The sequence below is a fragment of the Triticum aestivum genome, chromosome 3B (assembly GCF_018294505.1).
Source record: "Triticum aestivum cultivar Chinese Spring chromosome 3B, IWGSC CS RefSeq v2.1, whole genome shotgun sequence".
Lineage (NCBI taxonomy): Eukaryota > Viridiplantae > Streptophyta > Magnoliopsida > Poales > Poaceae > Triticum > Triticum aestivum.
Window position 1 is genome coordinate 812,185,118 of NC_057801.1, and position 12,605 is coordinate 812,197,722.

At 46.7% G+C, this 12,605-nt stretch overlaps 1 pseudogene; it reads right to left on the minus strand.

Annotated features, from left to right (window-relative positions):
* Nucleotides 1–225: 225 nt before the first annotated feature.
* On the minus strand, nucleotides 226–10,390 carry LOC123067977 (alkane hydroxylase MAH1-like; annotated as a pseudogene).
* Nucleotides 10,391–12,605: the final 2,215 nt, after the last annotated feature.

Here is a 12,605-nt window from a genome sequence, read left to right on the forward strand (position 1 = left end):
ATTAGGGCATATTTTCGGTGGAATACATATGGGGCGGATGTTTCAGCGCTGGGATACATAGGCACCACTCAGCCTAACGAACAAACTGAGTGACACATTGCACTACTACACGGTAACACATATGCCCTTCGCCATATGAAGGGCTATGATCGATACAACATATTCGTTAATTAACTTTATCCAGCTTTTTCTCTCGATCATCACATATATTATTACTCTCATGAATCAATTGTTCATCACCTGCCTCCTCTTGATCTTGGCCTTGAAGCCGTTCTTCATGTGGAGAATGATGGAGACGTTGGGCTCGACGACATGCCCCGGCACGTCCTCCACCAAGAAGTTCCGCACCACGGTGGCCGCCACCACCTTGAGTTGCACGAACGCCATGTCCTTGCCGAGGCAGGTCCGTGGCCCGGTGTTGAAGGACACGAACTTGTACGACGGCATGTACCGCGGCTTGCCGTCCTCGCAGATCCACCGTTCCGGCCGGAAGTCCCGGCAGTCCTCGCCCCACACGGCCTCCATTCTCCCCATCGCGTACAGCGACACGATGATCTTGTCCCCCGGCCGCACCTCGTGTCCGCTCGGCAGCGTCTCCACCGCCACCACGCCCTTGTGCTCGAACGGCACCGGAGGGTATAGCCGGAGAGCCTCGCACAGGGCGGCATGCAGGTACACGAGCCGGCTCAGCTCATCCGGGTCGTAGGTTGCCATGCCATTGCCGTCCACGGTGGTGGTGGTGGCCTTGATGGTGTCGAGCTCTTCCAAGATCTTGGACTCCACGTGCGGGTTCTTGGTGAGGAGATAGAAGAACCAGGACAGCGCCGAGCCAGTCGTGTCACGCCAGCGAGCATAAGGTTCATGGTCGTGTCGCGGAGGAAGACGTCCACAGTCATGCCAGCATCATCGTCGTCGATGTAGGAGGAGAGCAGGTCCGTCGTGTCCGAGTCCTCGTTTCCGCCTCTAGCTTTAACCGCCTCACGCCTCTGTTGGAAATATGCCCTAGAGGCAATAATAAAAGTGTTATTATTATATTTATTTGTTCATGATAATAGTCTTTTATTCATGCTATAACTGTATTATCTGGAAATCGTAATATACGTGTGAATACATAGACCACAATATGTCCCTAGTGAGCCTCTAGTTGACTAGCTCGTTGTGATCAACAGATAGTCATGGTTTCCTGGCTATGGACATTGGATGTCGTTGATAACGGGATCACATCATTAGGAGAATGATGTGATGGACAAGACCCAATCCTAAGCCTAGCACAAAGATCGTGTAGTTCGTATGCTAAAGCTTTTCTAATGTCAAGTATCTTTTCCTTAGACCATGAGATTGTGCAACTCCCGGATACCGTAGGAATGCTTTGGGTGTACCAAACGTCACAATGTAACTGGGTGGCTATAAAGGTGCATTACAGGTATCTCCGAAAGTGTCTGTTGGGTTGGCACGAATCAAGACTGGGATTTGTCACTCCGTGTAAACGAAGAGGTATCTCTGGGCCCACTCGGTAGGACATCATCAGAATGTGCACAGTGTGATTAAGGGGTTGATCACGGGATGATGTGTTACGGAACGAGTAAAGAAACTTGCCGGTAACAAGATTGAACAAGGTATCGGTATACCGACGATCGAATCTCGGGCAAGTACAATACCGCTAGACAAAGGGAATTGTATACGGGATTCATTGAGTCCTTGACATCGTGGTTCATCCGATGAGATCATCGTGGAACATGTGGGAGCCAACATGGGTATCCAGATCCCGCTGTTGGTTATTGACCGGAGAACGTCTCGGTCATGTCTACATGTCTCCCGAACCCGTAGGGTCTACACACTTAAGGTTCGATGACGCTAGGGTTATAAAGGAAGTTTGTATGTGGTTACCGAATGTTGTTCGGAGTCCCGGATGAGATCCCGGACGTCATGAGGAGTTCCGGAATGGTCCGGAGGTAAAGATTTATATATGGAAAGTTGTTGTTCGGGTTCCGGAAAAAGTTCGGGTTTTTTCGGTATTGTACCGGGAAGCTTCCAGAAGGTTCCGGAGGATTCCGGAGGGGTCCGGAGGTCCGGAAATTGTTCCACCACGTCCAATACAGTAGCATGGGCTGTAGGGAGGCGCCCTAGCCTTAATGGGCCAGGGGCACCAGCCCCCCCAAGGCCCATGCGCATGGGAGGGGGAAACCCTAAGGGGGAGGGCCTCCACTTGACTTGGGAGGCACTCCTCCCCCCCTTGGCCGCACCCCTTCCTTGGAGGAAGGGGCAAGGCTGCGCCTCCCCCCTCTCCCTTGCCCCTATATATAGTGGAGGGGAGGGAGGGCAGCCATACATGAAGGCCTGGCGCCTCCCTTCCTCCCGTGACACCTCCTCCTCTCCCGCAGGTGCTTGGCGAAGCCCTGCAGGATTGCCACGCTCCTCCACCACCACCACGCTGTCGTGATGCTGCTGGATGGAGTCTTCCTCAACCTCTCCCTCCCTCCTTGCTGGATCAAGGCGTGGGAGACGTCACCGGGCTGTACGTGTGTTGAACGCGGAGGTGCCGTCCGTTCGGCACTAGGATCTCCGGTGATTTGAATCACGACGGGTACGACTCCTTCAACCCCGTTCTCTTGAACGCTTCCGCTTAGCGATCTACAAGGGTATGTAGATGCACTCTCCTTCCCCTCGTTGCTGGTTTCTCCATAGATAGATCTTGGTGACACGTAGGAAAATTTTGAATTTCTGCTACGTTCCCCAACAGTGGTATCAAAGCCAGGTTTATTGCGTAGATTCTTTGCACGAGTAGAACAAAAAGTAGTTGTGGGCGTTGATGTTGTTCAATATGCTTACCGTTACTAGTCCAATCTTGTTTCGACGGTATTGTGGGATGAAGCGGCCCGGACCGACCTTACACGTACTCTTACGTGAGACAGGTTCCACCGACTGACATGCACTTGGTGCATAAGGTGGCTAGCGGGTGCCAGTCTCTCCCACTTTAGTCGGAACGGATTCGATGAAAAGGGTCCTTATGAAGGGTAAATAGCAATTGGCACATCACATTGTGGTTTTGCGTAGGTAAGAAACGTTCTTGCTAGAAACCCATAGCAGCCACGTAAAACATGCAACAACAATTAGAGGACGTCTAACTTGTTTTTGCAGGGTATGCTTTGTGATGTGATATGGCCAAGAAGAATGTGATGAATGATATGTGATGTATGAGATTGATCATGTTCTTGTAATAGGATTCACGACTTGCATGTCGATGAGTATGACAACCGGCAGGAGCCATAGGAGTTGTCTTTATTTATTGTATGACCTGCGTGTCATTGAAGAACGCCATGTAACTTACTTTACTTTATTGCTAAACGCGTTAGCCATAGAAGTAGAAGTAGTCGTTGGCGTGACAACTTCATGAAGACACGATGATGGAGATCATGATGATGGAGATCATGGTGTCAAGCCGGTGACAAGATGATCATGGAGCCCCGAAGATGGAGATCAATGGAGCTATATGATATTGGCCATATCATGTCACAACTATATAATTGCATGTGATGTTTATTATGATTATGCATCTTGTTTACTTAGGACGACGGTAGTAAATAAGATGATCCCTTACAAAATTTCAAGAAGTGTTCTCCCCTAACTGTGCACCGTTGCTACAGTTCGTCGCTTCTAAGCACCACGTGATGATCGGGTGTGATGGATTCTTACGTTCACATACAACGGGTGTAAGACAGTTTTACACAGCGAAAACACTTAGGGTTAACTTGACGAGCCTAGCATGTACAGACATGGCCTCGGAACACGGAGACCGAAAGGTCGAGCATGAGTCGTATAGTAGATACGATCAACATGAAGATGTTCACAGATGATGACTAGTCCGTCTCACGTGATGATCGGACACGGCCTAGTTGACTCGGATCATGTAATCACTTAGATGACCAGAGGGATGTCTATCTGAGTGGGAGTTCATAAGATGAACTTAATTATCCTGAACATAGTCAAAAGATCTTTGCAAATTATGTCGTAAGCTCGCGCTTTAGTTCCACTGTTTAGATATGTTCCTAGAGAAAATATAGTTGAAAGTTGATAGTAGCGATTATGCGATCAGTAGAAAGCTTATGTCCTTACTGCACCGCTCAGTGTGCTGAACCCCAAACGTCGTTTGTCGATGTTGCGAACATCGAACATACACGTTTTGATAACTACATGATAGTTCAGTTAAATGGCTTAAGTAGAGGCACCAAAGACGTTTTTTGAAACATCGCGGAACATATGAGATGTTTCGAGGGCTGAAATTAGGATTTCAGGCTCGTGCCCACGTCAAGAGGTATAAGACCTCCGACGATTTTCTTAGCCTGCAAACTCAGGGAGAAAAGCTCAATCGTTGAGCTTGTGCTCAGATTGTCTGAGTGCAACAATCACTTGAATCGAGTGGGAGTTGATCTTCCAGATGAGATAGTGATGTTTCCCCAAAGTCATTGCCACCAAGCTGCTAGAGCTTCGTGATGAACTATAACATATCAAGGATAGAGATGATGATCCTTGAGGTATTCCCGTTGTTTGACATCGCGAAAGTAGAAATCAAGAAGGAGCATCAATTGTTGATGGTTGGTGAAACCACTAGTTTCAAGAAGGGCAAGGGCAAGAAGGGATACTTCATGAAACAGCAAATCAGCTGCTGCTCCAGTGAAGAAACCCAAGGTTGAACCTAAACCCGAGACTAAGTGCTTCTGTAATAAGGGGAACAACCACTGGAGCGGAATTACCCTAGATACTTGGTAGATGAGAAGGCTGGCAAGGTCGATAGAAGTATATTGGATATATATTATGTTAATATGTACTTTACTAGTACTCCTAGTAGCACCAGGGTATGAGATACCGGTTTGGTTGCTAAGTGTTAGTAACTCGAAATAAAAGAGCTACGGAATAAACGGAGACTAGCTAAAGGTGAGCTGTCGATATGTGTTGGAAGTATTTCCAAGTTTGATGTGATCAAACATCGCACGCTCCCTCTACCATCAAGATTAGTATTAAACTTGAATGATTGTCATTTGGTGTTTGCGTTGAGCATAGACATGATTGGATTATGTCTATCGCAATACGGTTATTCATTTAAGGAGAATAATGGTTACTTTATTTATTTGAATAATACCTTTAATGGTCTTGCACCTAAAGGAATGGTTTATTGAATCTCGATCGTAGTGATACACATTTTCATGCCAAAAGATATAAGATAGTAATGATAGTACCACTTACTTATGGCACTGCCATGTAAGTCATATTGGTATAAAACGCATGAAGAAGCTCCATGTTGATGGATCTTTAGACTCACTCATTTTTGAAAAGTTTGAGACATGCGAACCATGTCTATTGGTATATACGCATGAAGAAACTCCATGCAGATGGATCGTTTGGACTCACTTGATTTTGGATCACTTGAGATATGCAAATTATACCACATGGGCAAGATGACTGAAAGCCTCGGTTTCAGTAAGATGGAACTAGATAGCAACTCGTTGGAAGTAACACATTTTGATGTGTGCAGTCCAATGAGTGCTGAGGCATGCAGTGAATATCATTATGTTCTTACTTCACGGATGATTTGAGTAGATACTGAGTGTATTTACTTGATGAAACACAAGTCTGAATTATTGAATGGTTCAAGTAATTTCAGAGTGAAGTTGAAGATCATCGTGACAAGAGGATAAAATATCTATGATATGATCATAGAGATGAGTATCTGAGTTACAAGATTTGGCACGCAATTAAGACATTGTGAAAGTGGTTTCACAATTAATACCGCCTGGAACACCATAGTGTGATGGTGTGTCCGAACATCATAGTTGCACCCTATTGGATATGGAGCGTACCATGATGTCTCTTATCGAATTACCAATATCGTTCATGGGTTAGGCATTAGAGACAACCGCACTCACTTTAACAGGGTACCACGTAATTCCGTTGAGACGACACCGTTTGGAGAAACCTAAGTTGTCATTTCTTAAAAGTTTGGGGCTGCGACGCTTATGTGAAAAAGTTTCAGGTTGATAAGCTCGAACCCAAAGCGGATAAAATGCATCTTCATAGGACACCCAAAATAGTTGGGTATACCTCCTAATTCAAATCCGAAAGCAATAGGGATTGTTTCTTGAATCGGGTCCTTTCTCAAGGAAAAGTTTGTCTCGGAAAGTTGAGTGGGAGGATGGTGGAGACTTGATGAGGTTATTGAACTGTCACTTCAACTAGTGTGTAGCAGGGCACAGGAATTTGTTCCTATGGCACCTACACCAATTGAAGTAGAAGCTTATGATAGTGATCATGAAACTTCGGATCAAGTCACTACCGTACCTCGTAGGGTGACAAGGATGCGTACTACTTCAGAGTGGTACAGTAATCCTGTCTTGAAGGTCATGTTGCTAGACAACAATGAACCTATGAGTTATGGAGAAGCGATGGTGGGCCCAAATTCCGACAAATGGTTAGAAACCATGAAATCCGAGATAGGATCCATGTATCAGAACAAAGCATGGACTTTGGTGGACTTGCCCAATGATCGGCAAGCCATTGAGATAAATGGATCTTTAAGAAGAAGACGAACGTGGACGGTAATGTCACCGTCCATGAAGCTCGACTTGTGGCGAAGAGTTTTTCACAAGTTCAAGGAGTTGACTACGATGAGATTTTCTCATCCGTAGAGATGCTTAAAGTCCGTCGAAATCACGTTAGCACAAGCTGCATTTATGAAATCTGGCAGATGGATGTCAAAACGAGTTTCCTTACCAGTCGTAAGGAAAGGTTGTATGCGATAAAATCAGAAAGGTTTTGTCGATCCTAAGGATGCTAAAAGGTATGCTGGCTCCAGCGATCCTTCTAAGGACTGGAGTAAGCATCTCGGAGTTGGAATGTACGCTTTGATAAGATGATCAAAGATTTTGGGTCTATACAAAGTTTATGAGAAACTTGTATTTCCAAAGAAGTGAGTGGGAGCACTATAGAATTTCTGATGAGTATATGTTGTTGACATATTGATGATCAGAAATGATGTAGAATTTCTAGAAAGCATATAGGGTTATTTGAAAGGTGTTTTTCAATAGAAAACCTGGATTAAGCTACTTGAACATTGAGCATCAAGATCTATGAGGATAGATCAAAAACGCTTTATGGTACTTTCAAATGAGCACATACCTTAACATGATCTTGAAGGTGTTCAAGATGGATCAGTCAAAGAAGGAGTTCTTGCCTGAGTAGTAAGGTACAAAGTTAAGACTTAAAGCTCGACCACGGCAGAAAAGAGAGAAAGGACGAAGGTCGTCCCCTATGCTTTAGACGTAGGCTCTACAGTATGCTATGCTAAGTACCACACCTGATGTGTGCCCTACCACTTGCCTGGCAAGAGAGTACAAAGGTGATCAAGGAGTAGATCACCAGATAGCGGTTAAAATTGTCCTTAGAAGAATAAGGACATGTTTCTCGATTATGGAGGTGATAAAGAGTTCGGCGTAAAGGGTTACGTCGATGCAAATTTTAACACCTATCCGAATGACTCTGAGTAGCAAACCGGATACGTATAGTGGAACAACCATTTGGAATAGCTCCAAGTGGAGCGTGGAAGCAGCATTTACAATATGACATAGAGAATTGCGAAGTACATACGGATCTGAATGTTACAGATCCGTTGACTAAAACCTCTCTCACAAGCAGAACATGATCAAACCCCAGAACTCATTGAGTCTTAATCACATGATGATGTGAACTAGTTTAATGACACTAGTAAACTCTTTGGATGTTGGTCACATGGTGATGTAACCTGTCAGTGTTAATCACATGGTGATGTGAACTAGATTATTGACTCTAGTGCAAGTGGGAGACTGTTGGAAATATGCCCTAGAGGCAATAATAAAAGTGTTATTATTATATTTCTTTGTTCATGATAATAGTCTTTTATTCATGCTATAACTGTATTATCCGGAAATCGTAATACACGTGTGAATACATAGACCACAATATGTCCCTAGTGAGCCTCTAGTTGACTAGCTCGTTGTGATCAACAGATAGTCATGGTTTCCTGGCTATGGACATTGGATGTCGTTGATAACGGGATCACATCATTAGGAGAATGATGTGATGGACAAGACCCAATCCTAAGCCTAGCACAAAGATCGTGTAGTTCGTATGCTAAAGCTTTTCTAATGTCAAGTATCTTTTCCTTAGACCATGAGATTGTGCAACTCCCGGATACCGTAGGAATGCTTTGGGTGTACCAAACGTCACAACGTAACTGGGTGGCTATAAAGGTGCATTACAGGTATCTCCGAAAGTGTCTGTTGGGTTGGCATGAATCGAGACTGGGATTTGTCACTCCGTGTAAACGGAGAGGTATCTCTGGGCCCACTCGGTAGGACATCATCAGAATGTGCACAGTGTGATTAAGGGGTTGATCACGGGATGATGTGTTACGGAACGAGTAAAGAGACTTGCCGGTAACGAGATTGAACAAGGTATCGGTATACCGACGATCGAATCTCGGGCAAGTACAATACCTCTAGACAAAGGGAATTGTATACCGGATTCATTGAGTCCTTGACATCGTGGTTCATCCGATGAGATCATCGTGGAACATGTGGGAGCCAACATGGGTATCCAGATCCCGCTGTTGGTTATTGACCGGAGAACGTCTCGGTCATGTCTACATGTCTCCCGAACCCGTAGGGTCTACACACTTAACGTTCGATGACGCTAGGGTTATAAAGGAAGTTTGTATGTGGTTACCGAATGTTGTTCGGAGTCCCGGATGAGATCTCGGACATCATGAGGAGTTCCGGAATGGTCCGGAGGTAAAGATTTATATATGGAAAGTTGTTGTTCGGGTTCCGGAAAAAGTTCGGGTTTTTTCGGTATTGTACCGGGAAGCTTCCAGAAGGTTCAGGAGGATTCCAGAGGGGTCCGGAGGTCCGGAAATTGTTCCACCACGTCCAATACAGTAGCATGGGCTGTAGGGGGGCGCCCTAGCCTTAATGGGCCAGGGGCACCAGCCCCCCCAAGGCCCATGCGCATGGGAGGGGGAAACCCTAAGGGGGAGGGCCTCCACTTGACTTGGGAGGCACTCCTCCCCCCCTTGGCCGCACCCCTTCCTTGGAGGAAGGGGCAAGGCTGCGCCTCCCCCCTCTCCCTTGCCCCTATATATAGTGGAGGGGAGGGAGGGCAGCCATACCTGAAGGCCTGGCGCCTCCCTCCCTCCCGTGACACCTCCTCCTCTCCCGCAGGTGCTTGGCGAAGCCCTGCAGGATTGCCACGCTCCTCCACCACCACCACGCTGTCGTGCTGCTGCTGGATGGAGTCTTTCTCAACCTCTCCCTCTCTCCTTGCTAGATCAAGGCGTGGGAGACGTCACCGGGCTGTACGTGTGTTGAACGCGGAGGTGCCGTCCGTTCGGCACTAGGATCTCCGGTGATTTGAATCACAACGAGTACGACTCCTTCAACCCCGTTCTCTTGAACGCTTCCGCTTAGCGATCTACAAGGGTATATAGATGCACTCTCCTTCCCCTCGTTGCTGGTTTCTCCATAGATAGATCTTAGTGACACGTAGGAAAATTTTGAATTTCTGCTACGTTCCCCAACAGCCTCTTGGCGATCGTGTCGCCAATGAACCGGTCGATCTCGCGCTGCGCCACCGCCATCTTCCTCTCGTACCCTACCCCGAGCCACCGCACCAGCTTCCACCACGACAGCGGGAGTACATTGCGGATGAGGAGTACGTCCATGGCGTCGTCTATAGCACGCGCAAACCGCACCTCCGGGAAGCCAATGGCCAGGCAGCCTGGGTCGACGCCGAACACCAGCGTGGTCGTCATGTCGAATGTCAGCCTGAGGAACACGTCCATGAGGTCACACTCGCCGGTGCCGGCGGCGGCGACGTGGGCGAGCAGCGGGAGTAGGTCACTCTCCACCTTGCGGCGGCTGCACTGGGACACAAAGGCCCGGAACCGGGGTCCGGACATGAGCAGCTGCGCCTTAGCGCGCTGGTGGCGCCAGGAGTCGCCGTCGGCGTTGAAGATGCCACCGCCGAGGATGTCCATGATCTCGGCGAAGTCGGGGCCCTTGGGGTAGTTGGGGAAGTTGGAGGTGAAGACGTGGCGGACGTTGGCAGGATCGGAGGTTAAGAAGAGCTGCATCCCCGAGTGCGGCGGGCCGATGATGCGGAAGTTGAGATCGCTGACGCTGAGGAGGGAGGTGGCCCAGTCGTGGAGGCGCGGGAGACTGCCGAGGAGAGACGGCAGCATGCGCACCAGCGGCCAGTCCAGCGGGATCGCTGGGTTCTTGCGCCTGGACCTCAGGTGGAGGTAGTAGAGGACGACGAGGAAGACCAAGGAGAGTGAAAGCTCGAGGAAGGAGACGGGAACCATTGTTGCTGATGTTAGCATTTGCATTGCAGATCGAAGACAACTGTGGAGGGGAGTTGAAGGCCATGCGAGGGCCATATATATACTCATGATCGGGCAGACAAGAGGACGATGAATGGTGAGAGATTTGCTTTCAGATGTTACTACATACTGTATTGTATTGATCAATGACGATCGATGCTTCGATTTGAAATTTACCTAGAAGGTATCAGTAGGGTACAGTATATTTACTCAAATCCAGCGACATGCCAACAACTAGTATTTAGCACTGACGCACGTAGAGTTCAACGATCCACTCCACCATGGCCAACTCGCCATCTGCTAAGTGCTAAAAACGAACTCTCTGACATGGACAAGGCGATTAATTAAACTCCCGCTTCCATGTACATCGCTGATCCAGAACACACGCTGATGTATGTAGTTGTATTTATCCTCTACTAGTACTGTGTAACCTGTACCGTGTCACTCTGTCAGACCAGCCAGTTTTTATGTGGCAACATAAGGACATAAACACACGTTTTTAGGATGACTTTACTTAGTAACATAAGGACAACACCATTTAGCTGACATGCCCAGATAACTAACCAATTAACGAGTAGCCGGTACTGTCACTACAGGAAAACACATGTTGCCTAGTATCATGCGGTAAGCCGAGTGTTAAAACAAGGTCTCACGGCTTACGAGAGGATACACCGAGTCTGCACCAACATGTACACGGCAAACAAAACGAGCAGGGCTTACGTCAGAGTATGCCGTGAGGACGAACAAAAGGTATTTGGCTTACAGGCGACACTCGATTTACGAGAGAGTAAGCCATGAGGCTCGTGAAAATATACTCGTGGTACAAAACAGCTACGACAAAGTCTATTGCCACGTGGCCTCCATCGCCGCACCTAATGGCTAGCTTGATGACCGTTGGTGTAAACCGAGTATGCTCACCAGACACTCGGCTTATATTCTCGATTTTCGTTTTCATAACCAGGGATTTTCGTTTTCATAACCAGGAAATGCTTGGCCTCCCAGCAAGACGAGTGGTCCCGAAAGGACACTCGGCTTACTCTAGTTTATAAATAGCGGCCCGGCCACCCCTTTGAACTTCAAATCACGCCGCCGCCGCAGTCGGCCTTTCCCGTGACACTTCTGCCGGTTGCATCCGCAGCCACCGCCACCGCCGGTTTTCATCGCCGTCTCGGAAAACCGAGGTGAGCACATAGCAACCCATCGATCTTTTCGTGTTCATATAGTTCGATCTCTTCGTGTTTGACCTATTCATATGAATAATATTGATGATATTTTGTTTATGGGGTAGTGAATATGAACAACAAAGGGGTATGTGGCTACGTGTGCGTTCAAATTCATATTTGTGACAAAATATGCGAAAAGGAACATGTATGTGTTCATATTCACTCCTTTCGTGTTCATATTCATATGAACATAACGATGATATTTTGTTTTTCATATTAGAATAGATGCATTTCTCGCAAAAAAGAATAGATGCGTGCATGATATCTTGGTACTACATTATGTATTGTATTGATCAATGACCGTCAATGCTTCGATTTGAAATTTACCTAGAAGGTATCAGTAGTGTACAGTACTATTAGTACAGTATTTACTCAATTCCAGCGACACGCCACCAACTATATTTAGCACTGACACAGGTAGAGTTCAAAGATCCACTCCACCATGGCCAACTAGCCATCTGCAACAACGAACAATCTGACATGGACAAGGCGATTAATTAAACTCCTGCTTCCATGTACATCACTAATCCTGGACACTCGCTGTCCGCAACTATTACTGCTAACTCCCGCTGATGTAGTTGTATTTATTCCCTAGTTGGTAACCAGTACCCCTGTCACACCAGTCAGTTTTTATGTGGCTACATAAGGACATAAACACACGTTTTTAGGATGGCTTTACTTAGTAACATAAGAACAACACCAACTAACATCAGGGAAGTTCGATATGTACTAACACCTTTGCTGAAATCCAGTTAACAAGCAGCCAGTAGTGTTGTGCCGTCTCTATGAAATTCACACTCTTTTTTTTTTCAGGGAATGAAATTCACACATTAATCCTGTATATCCTCCTTGCATATGTGAAACAAATTCTCTAGATTTATATCTGTTGGTAGAACAACATTGATTCGATTTTCCAAAAAATAAAACATTGCTTCCTTTGCTGGTTGGTTTGTAAGATTTCCTACACGTAACAA